This window comes from Chiloscyllium punctatum, chromosome 15 (genome assembly GCF_047496795.1).
Source record: "Chiloscyllium punctatum isolate Juve2018m chromosome 15, sChiPun1.3, whole genome shotgun sequence".
NCBI classification, from domain to species: Eukaryota; Metazoa; Chordata; class Chondrichthyes; order Orectolobiformes; family Hemiscylliidae; genus Chiloscyllium; species Chiloscyllium punctatum.
Window position 1 is genome coordinate 5,745,203 of NC_092753.1, and position 8,482 is coordinate 5,753,684.

Sequence of the window (8,482 nt, forward strand, 5' to 3'; positions counted from 1 at the left end):
CCTGTTCCCCTCACTGTCCAATTCCCTGTTCTCCACACTGTCCCATTCCCTGTTCCCCACACTGTCCCATTCCCTGTTCTCCACACTGTCCCATTACCTGTACCCCTTACTATCCCATTCCCCGTTCCCCACATTGTCCCATTCCCTGTTCCCCTCACTGACCCATTCCCTGTTCCACTCACTGTCCCATTCCCTCTTCCTACACTGTCCCATTCCCTGTTCTCCACACTGTCCCATTTCCTGTTCTCCACACTGTCCCATTCGCTGTTCCCCTCACTGTCCCATTCCCTGTTCACCACACTGTCCCATTCCCTGTTCTCCACATTGTCCCATTACCTGTTCCCCTCACTGTCCCATTACCTGTTCCCCTCACTGTCCCATTCCCTGTTCTCCACACTGCCCCATTCCCTGTTCCCCTCACTGTCCCATTCCCTGTTCCCCACTCTGCCCCATTCCCTGTTCCCCACACTGTCCCATTCCCTGTTCGCCACACTGCACCATTCCCTGTTCCCCTCACTGTCCCATTCCCTGTTCCCCACACTGCCCCATTCCCTGTTCTCCTCACTCTCCCATTCGCTGTTCCCCACACTGCCCCATTCCCTGTTCCCCTCACTGTCCCACTCTCTGTTCCCCTCACTGTCCCATTCCCTGTTCCCCACACTGTCCCATTCCCTGTTCTCCACACTGTCCCATTACCTGTTCCCCTCACTGTCACATTCCCTGTTCCCCACACTGTCCCATTCCCTGTCCTCTACACTGTCCCATTCCCTGTTCCCCTCACTGTCCCATTCCATGTTCCCCTCACTGTCCCACTCTCTGTTCCCCACACTGCCCCATTCCCTGTTCACCATACTGTCCCATTCCCTGTTCACCACACTGTCCCATTCCCTGTTCCACTCACTGTCCCATTCCCTCTTCCAAGCTGCCCCATTCCCTGTTCCCCTCACTGACCCATTCCCTGTTCACCACACTGTCCCATTCCCTGTTCCCCTCACTGTCCCATTCCCTGTTCCCCACACTGATCCATTTCCTGTTTTCCACACTGTCCCATTACCTGTTCTCCTCACTGTCCCATTCGCTGTTCCCCACACTGCCCCATTCCCTGTTCCCCTCACTGTCCCACTCTCTTTTCCCCTCACTGTCCCATTCCCTGTTCACCACACTGTCCCATTCCCTGTTCTCCACACTATCCCATTACCTGTTCCCCTCACTGTCCCATTCCCTGTTCTCCACACTGTCCCATTCCCTGTTCTCCACACTGTCCCATTCCCTATTCCCCTCACTGTCCCATTCCCTGTTCACCATACTGTCCCATTCCCTGTTCTCCACATTGTCCCATTCCCTGTTCCCCTCACTGTCCCATTCCCTGTTCCCCACACTGCCCCATTCCCAGTTCTCCTCACTGTCCCATTCGCTGTTCCCCACACTGCCCCATTCCCTGTTCCCCTCACTGTCCCACTCTCTGTTCCCCTCACTGTCCCATTCCCTGTTCACCACACTGTCCCATTCCCTGTTCACCACACTGTCCCATTCCCTGTTCCCCTCACTGTCCCATTCCCTGTTCCACTCACTGTCCCATTCCCTCTTCCTTCACTGCACCATTCCCTGTTCCCCTCACTGTCCCATTCCCTGTTCCCCTCACTGCCCCATTCCCTGTTCTCCTCACTGTCCCATTCGCTGTTCCCCACACTGCCCCATTCCCTGTTCCCCTCACTGTCCCACTCTCTGTTCCCCTCACTGTCCCATTCCCTGTTCACCACACTGTCCCATTCCCTGTTCTCCACATTGTCCCATTACCTGTTCCACTCACTGCCCCATTCCCTGTTCCACTCACTGTCCCATTCCCTCTTCCTACGCTGCCCCATTCCCTGTTCCCCTCACTGTCCCATTCCCTGTTCACCACACTGTCCCATTCCCTGTTCCCCTCAATGTCCCATTCCCTGTTCCCCACACTGATCCATTCCCTGTTTTCCAAACTGTCCCATTACCTGTTCTCCTCACTGTCCCATTCGCTGTTCCCCACGCTGCCACATTCCCTGTTCCCCTCACTGTCCCACTCTCTGTTCCCCTCACTGTCCCATTCCCTGTTCACCACACTGTCCCATTCCCTGTTCTCCACATTGTCCCATTACCTGTTCCCCTCACTGTCCCATTCCCTGTTCTCCACACTGTCCCATTTCCTGTTCTCCACACTGTCCCATTCCCTGTTCCCCTCACTGTCCCATTCCCTGTTCACCACACTGTCCCATTCCCTGTTCTCCACATTGTCCCATTACCTGTTCCCCTCACTGTCCCATTACCTGTTCCCCTCACTGTCCCATTCCCTGTTCTCCACACTGCCCCATTCCCTGTTCCCCTCACTGTCCCATTCCCTGTTCCCCACACTGCCCCATTCCCTGTTCCACACACTGTCCCATTCCATGTTCGCCTCACTGCACCATTCCCTGTTCCCCTCACTGTCCCATTCCCTGTTCCCCACAATGCCCCATTCCCTGTTCTCCTCACTGTCCCATTCGCTGTTCCCCACACTGCCCCATTTCCTGTTCCCTTCACTGTCCCACTCTCTGTTCCCCTCACTGTCCCATTCCCTGTTCACCACACTGTCCCATTCCCTGTTCTCCACACTGTCCCATTACCTGTTCCCCTCACTGTCACATTCCCTGTTCCCCCACTGTCCCATTCCCTGTTCTCTACACTGTCCCATGCCCTGTTCCCCTCACTGTCCCATTCCATGTTCCCCTCACTGTCCCACTCTCTGTTCCCCACACTGCCCCATTTCCTGTTCCCTTCACTGTCCGACTCTCTGTTCCCCTCACTGTCCCATTCCCTGTTCCCCACACTGCCCCATTCCCTGTTCCACACACTGTCCCATTCCATGTTCGCCTCACTGCACCATTCCCTGTTCCCCTCACTGTCCCATTCCCTGTTCCCCACACTGCCCCATTCCCTGTTCTCCTCACTGTCCCATTCGCTGTTCCCCACACTGCCCCATTTCCTGTTCCCTTCACTGTCCCACTCTCTGTTCCCCTCACTGTCCCATTCCCTGTTCACCACACTGTCCCATTCCCTGTTCTCCACACTGTCCCATTCCCTGTTCCCCTCACTGTCCCATTCCCTGTTCACCACACTGTCCCATTCCCTGTTCTCCACATTGTCCCATTACCTGTTCCCCTCACTGTCCCATTACCTGTTCCCCTCACTGTCCCATTCCCTGTTCTCCACACTGCCCCATTCCCTGTTCCCCTCACTGTCCCATTCCCTGTTCCCCACACTGCCCCATTCCCTGTTCCACACACTGTCCCATTCCATGTTCGCCTCACTGCACCATTCCCTGTTCCCCTCACTGTCCCATTCCCTGTTCCACTCACTGTCCCATTCCCTCTTCCTTCACTGCACCATTCCCTGTTCCCCTCACTGTCCCATTCCCTGTTCCCCACACTGCCCCATTCCCTGTTCTCCTCACTGTCCCATTCGCTGTTCCCCACACTGCCCCATTCCCTGTTCCCCTCACTGTCCCACTCTCTGTTCCCCTCACTGTCCCATTCCCTGTTCACCACACTGTCCCATTCCCTGTTCTCCACATTGTCCCATTACCTGTTCCCCTCACTGCCCCATTCCCTGTTCCACTCACTGTCCCATTCCCTCTTCCTACGCTGCCCCATTCCCTGTTCCCCTCACTGTCCCATTCCCTGTTCACCACACTGTCCCATTCCCTGTTCCCCTCAATGTCCCATTCCCTGTTCCCCACACTGATCCATTCCCTGTTTTCCAAACTGTCCCATTACCTGTTCTCCTCACTGTCCCATTCGCTGTTCCCCACGCTGCCACATTCCCTGTTCCCCTCACTGTCCCACTCTCTGTTCCCCTCACTGTCCCATTCCCTGTTCACCACACTGTCCCATTCCCTGTTCCCCACATTGTCCCATTACCTGTTCCCCTCACTGTCCCATTCCCTGTTCTCCACACTGTCCCATTTCCTGTTCTCCACACTGTCCCATTCCCTGTTCCCCTCACTTTCCCATTCCCTGTTCACCACACTGTCCCATTCCCTGTTCTCCACATTGTCCCATTACCTGTTCCCCTCACTGTCCCATTACCTGTTCCCCTCACTGTCCCATTCCCTGTTCTCCACACTGTCCCATTCGCTGTTCACCTCACTGTCCCATTCCCTGTTCCCCACACTGCCCCATTCCCTGTTCCACACACTGTCCCATTCCATGTTCGCCTCACTGCACCATTCCCTGTTCCCCTCACTGTCCCATTCCCTGTTCCCCACACTGCCCCATTCCCTGTTCTCCTCACTGTCCCATTCGCTGTTCCCCACACTGCCCCATTTCCTGTTCCCTTCACTGTCCCACTCTCTGTTCCCCTCACTGTCCCATTCCCTGTTCACCACACTGTCCCATTCCCTGTTCTCCACACTGTCCCATTACCTGTTCCCCTCACTGTCACATTCCCTGTTCCCCCACTGTCCCATTCCCTGTTCTCTACACTGTCCCATGCCCTGTTCCCCTCACTGTCCCATTCCATGTTCCCCTCACTGTCCCACTCTCTGTTCCCCACACTGCCCCATTTCCTGTTCCCTTCACTGTCCCACTCTCTGTTCCCCTCACTGTCCCATTCCCTGTTCCCCACACTGCCCCATTCCCTGTTCCACACACTGTCCCATTCCATGTTCGCCTCACTGCACCATTCCCTGTTCCCCTCACTGTCCCATTCCCTGTTCCCCACACTGCCCCATTCCCTGTTCTCCTCACTGTCCCATTCGCTGTTCCCCACACTGCCCCATTTCCTGTTCCCTTCACTGTCCCACTCTCTGTTCCCCTCACTGTCCCATTCCCTGTTCACCACACTGTCCCATTCCCTGTTCTCCACACTGTCCCATTCCCTGTTCCCCTCACTGTCCCATTCCCTGTTCACCACACTGTCCCATTCCCTGTTCTCCACATTGTCCCATTACCTGTTCCCCTCACTGTCCCATTTCCTGTTCCCCTCACTGTCCCATTCCCTGTTCTCCACACTGCCCCATTCCCTGTTCCCCTCACTGTCCCATTCCCTGTTCCCCACACTGCCCCATTCCCTGTTCCACACACTGTCCCATTCCATGTTCGCCTCACTGCACCATTCCCTGTTCCCCTCACTGTCCCATTCCCTGTTCCCCACACTGCCCCATTCCCTGTTCTCCTCACTGTCCCATTCGCTGTTCCCCACACTGCCCCATTTCCTGTTCCCTTCACTGTCCCACTCTCTGTTCCCCTCACTGTCCCATTCCCTGTTCACCACACTGTCCCATTCCCTGTTCTCCACACTGTCCCATTACCTGTTCCCCTCACTGTCACATTCCCTGTTCCCCCACTGTCCCATTCCCTGTTCTCTACACTGTCCCATGCCCTGTTCCCCTCACTGTCCCATTCCATGTTCCCCTCACTGTCCCACTCTCTGTTCCCCATACTGCCCCATTCCCTGTTCACCACACTGTCCCATTCCCTGTTCACCACACTGTCCCATTCCCTGTTCCACTCACTGTACCATTCCCTCTTCCTACGCTGCCCCATTCCCTGTTCCCCTCACTGACCCATTCCCTGTTCAACACACTGTCCCATTCCCTGTTCCCCTCACTGTCCCATTCCCTGTTCCCCACACTGATCCATTTCCTGTTTTCCACACTGTCCCATTACCTGTTCTCCTCACTGTCCCATTCGCTGTTCCCCACACTGCCCCATTCCCTGTTCCCCTCACTGTCCCACTCTCTGTTCCCCTCACTGTCCCATTCCCTGTTCACCACACTGTCCCATTTCCTGTTCTCCACACTGTCCCATTACCTGTTCCACTCACTGTACCATTCCCTGTTCTCCACACTGTCCCATTCCCTGTTCTCCACACTGTCCCATTCCCTGTTCCCCTCACTGTCCCATTCCCTGTTCTTCACACTTACCGATTCCTCTTTCTCCACACTGTCCATTTCCTTTTCCCACACTGTCCCATTACCTGTTCTCCTCACTGTCCCATTCGCTGTTCCCCACACTGCCCCATTCGCTGTTCCCCTCACTGTCCCACTCTCTGTTCCCCTCACTGTCCCATTCCCTGTTCACCACACTGTCCCATTCCCTGTTCTCCACACTGTCCCATTACCTGTTCCCCTCCCTGTCCCATTCCCTGTTCTCCACACTGTCCCATTCCCTGTTCTCCACACTGTCCCATTCCCTGTTCCCCTCACTGTCCCATTCCCTGTTCTTCACACTTACCGATTCCCGTTTCTCCACACTGTCCATTCCCTTTTCCCACACTGTCCCATTCCCTGTTCTCTACACTATCCCAGTCCCTATTCCCCACACTATCCCATTCCCTGTTCCCCTCACTGTCCCATTCCCTGTTCCCCACACTGTCCCATTCCCTGTTCACCACACTGCCCTATTCCCTGTTCCCCTCACTGTCCCATTCCCTATTCCCCACACTGTCCCATTACCTGTTCCCCTCACTGTCCCATTCCCTGTTCTCCACACTGTCCCATTCCCTCTTCCCCACACTGTCCCATTCTCTGTTCTCCTCACTGTCCCATTCCCTTTTCCCCACACTTACCCATTCCCGTTTCTCCACACTGTCCCATTCCCTGTTCCCCATACTACCCCATTCGCTGTTCCCCTCACTGTCCCATTCCCTGTTCACCACACTGTCCCATTCCCTGTTCTCCACACTGTCCCATTACCTGTTCCCCTCACAGTCCCATTCCCTGTTCTCCACACTCTCCCATTCCCTGTTCCCCACACTGTCCCATTCCCTGTTCTCCAAACTGTCCCATTACCTGTACCCCTTACTATCCCATTCCCTGTTCCCCACACTGTCCCATTCCCTGTTCCCCTCACTGACCCATTCCCTGTTCCACTCACTGTCCCATTCCCTCTTCCTACGCTGCCCCATTCCCTGTTCCCCTCACTGTCCCATACCGTGTTCACCACACTGATCCATTCCCTGTTTTCCACACTGTCCCATTACCTGTTCCCTTCACTGTCCCATTCCCTGTTCTCCACACTGTCCCATTCCCTGTTTGCTACACTGTCCCATTCCCTGTTCCCCTCACTGTCCCATTCCCTGTTCCCCTCACTGTCCCATTCCCTGTTCTCCACACTGTCCCATTCCCTGTTCGCCTCACTGCCCCATTCCCTGTTCCCCTCAATGTCCCATTCCCTGTTCCCCACACTGACCCATTCCCAGTTCTCCTCACTGTCCCATTCGCTTTTCCCCACACTGCCCCATTCCCTGTTCCCCTCACTGTCCCACTCTCTGTTCCCCTCACTGTCCCATTCCCTGTTCACCACACTGTCCCATTCCCTGTTCCCCTCACTGTCCCATTCCCTGTTCCCCACACTGCCCCATTCCCTGTTCTCCTCACTGTCCCATTCGCTGTTCCCCACACTGCCCCATTCCCTGTTCCCCTCACTGTCCCACTCTCTGTTCCCCTCACTGTCCCATTCCCTGTTCACCACACTGTCCCATTCCCTGTTCTCCACACTGTCCCATTACCTGTTCCCCTCACTGTCACATTCCCTGTTCCCCACACTGTCCCATTCCCTGTCCTCTACACTGTCCCATTCCCTGTTCCCCTCACTGTCCCATTCCATGTTCCCCTCACTGTCCCACTCTCTGTTCCCCACACTGCCCCATTCCCTGTTCACCACACTGTCCCATTCCCTGTTCACCACACTGTCCCATTCCCTGTTCCACTCACTGTCCCATTCCCTCTTCCCACGCTGCCCCATTCCCTGTTCCCCTCACTGACCCATTCCCTGTTCACCACACTGTCCCATTCCCTGTTCCCCTCACAGTCCCATTCCCTGTTCCCCACACTGATCCATTTCCTGTTTTCCACACTGTCCCATTACCTGTTCTCCTCACTGTCCCATTCGCTGTTCCCCACACTGCCCCATTCCCTGTTCCCCTCACTGTCCCACTCTCTTTTCCCCTCACTGTCCCATTCCCTGTTCACCACACTGTCCCATTCCCTGTTCTCCACACTGTCCCATTACCTGTTCCCCTCACTGTCCCATTCCCTGTTCTCCACACTGTCCCATTCCCTGTTCTCCACACTGTCCCATTCCCTATTCCCCTCACTGTCCCATTCCCTGTTCACCACACTGTCCCATTCCCTGTTCTCCACATTGTCCCATTCCCTGTTCCCCTCACTGTCCCATTCCCTGTTCCCCACACTGCCCCATTCCCAGTTCTCCTCACTGTCCCATTCGCTGTTCCCCACACTGCCCCATTCCCTGTTCCCCTCACTGTCCCACTCTCTGTTCCCCTCACTGTCCCATTCCCTGTTCACCACACTGTCCCATTCCCTGTTCACCACACTGTCCCATTCCCTGTTCCCCTCACTGTCCCATTCCCTGTTCCACTCACTGTCCCATTCCCTCTTCCGTCACTGCACCATTCCCTGTTCCCCTCACTGTCCCATTCGCTGTTCCCCACACTGCCCCATTCCCTG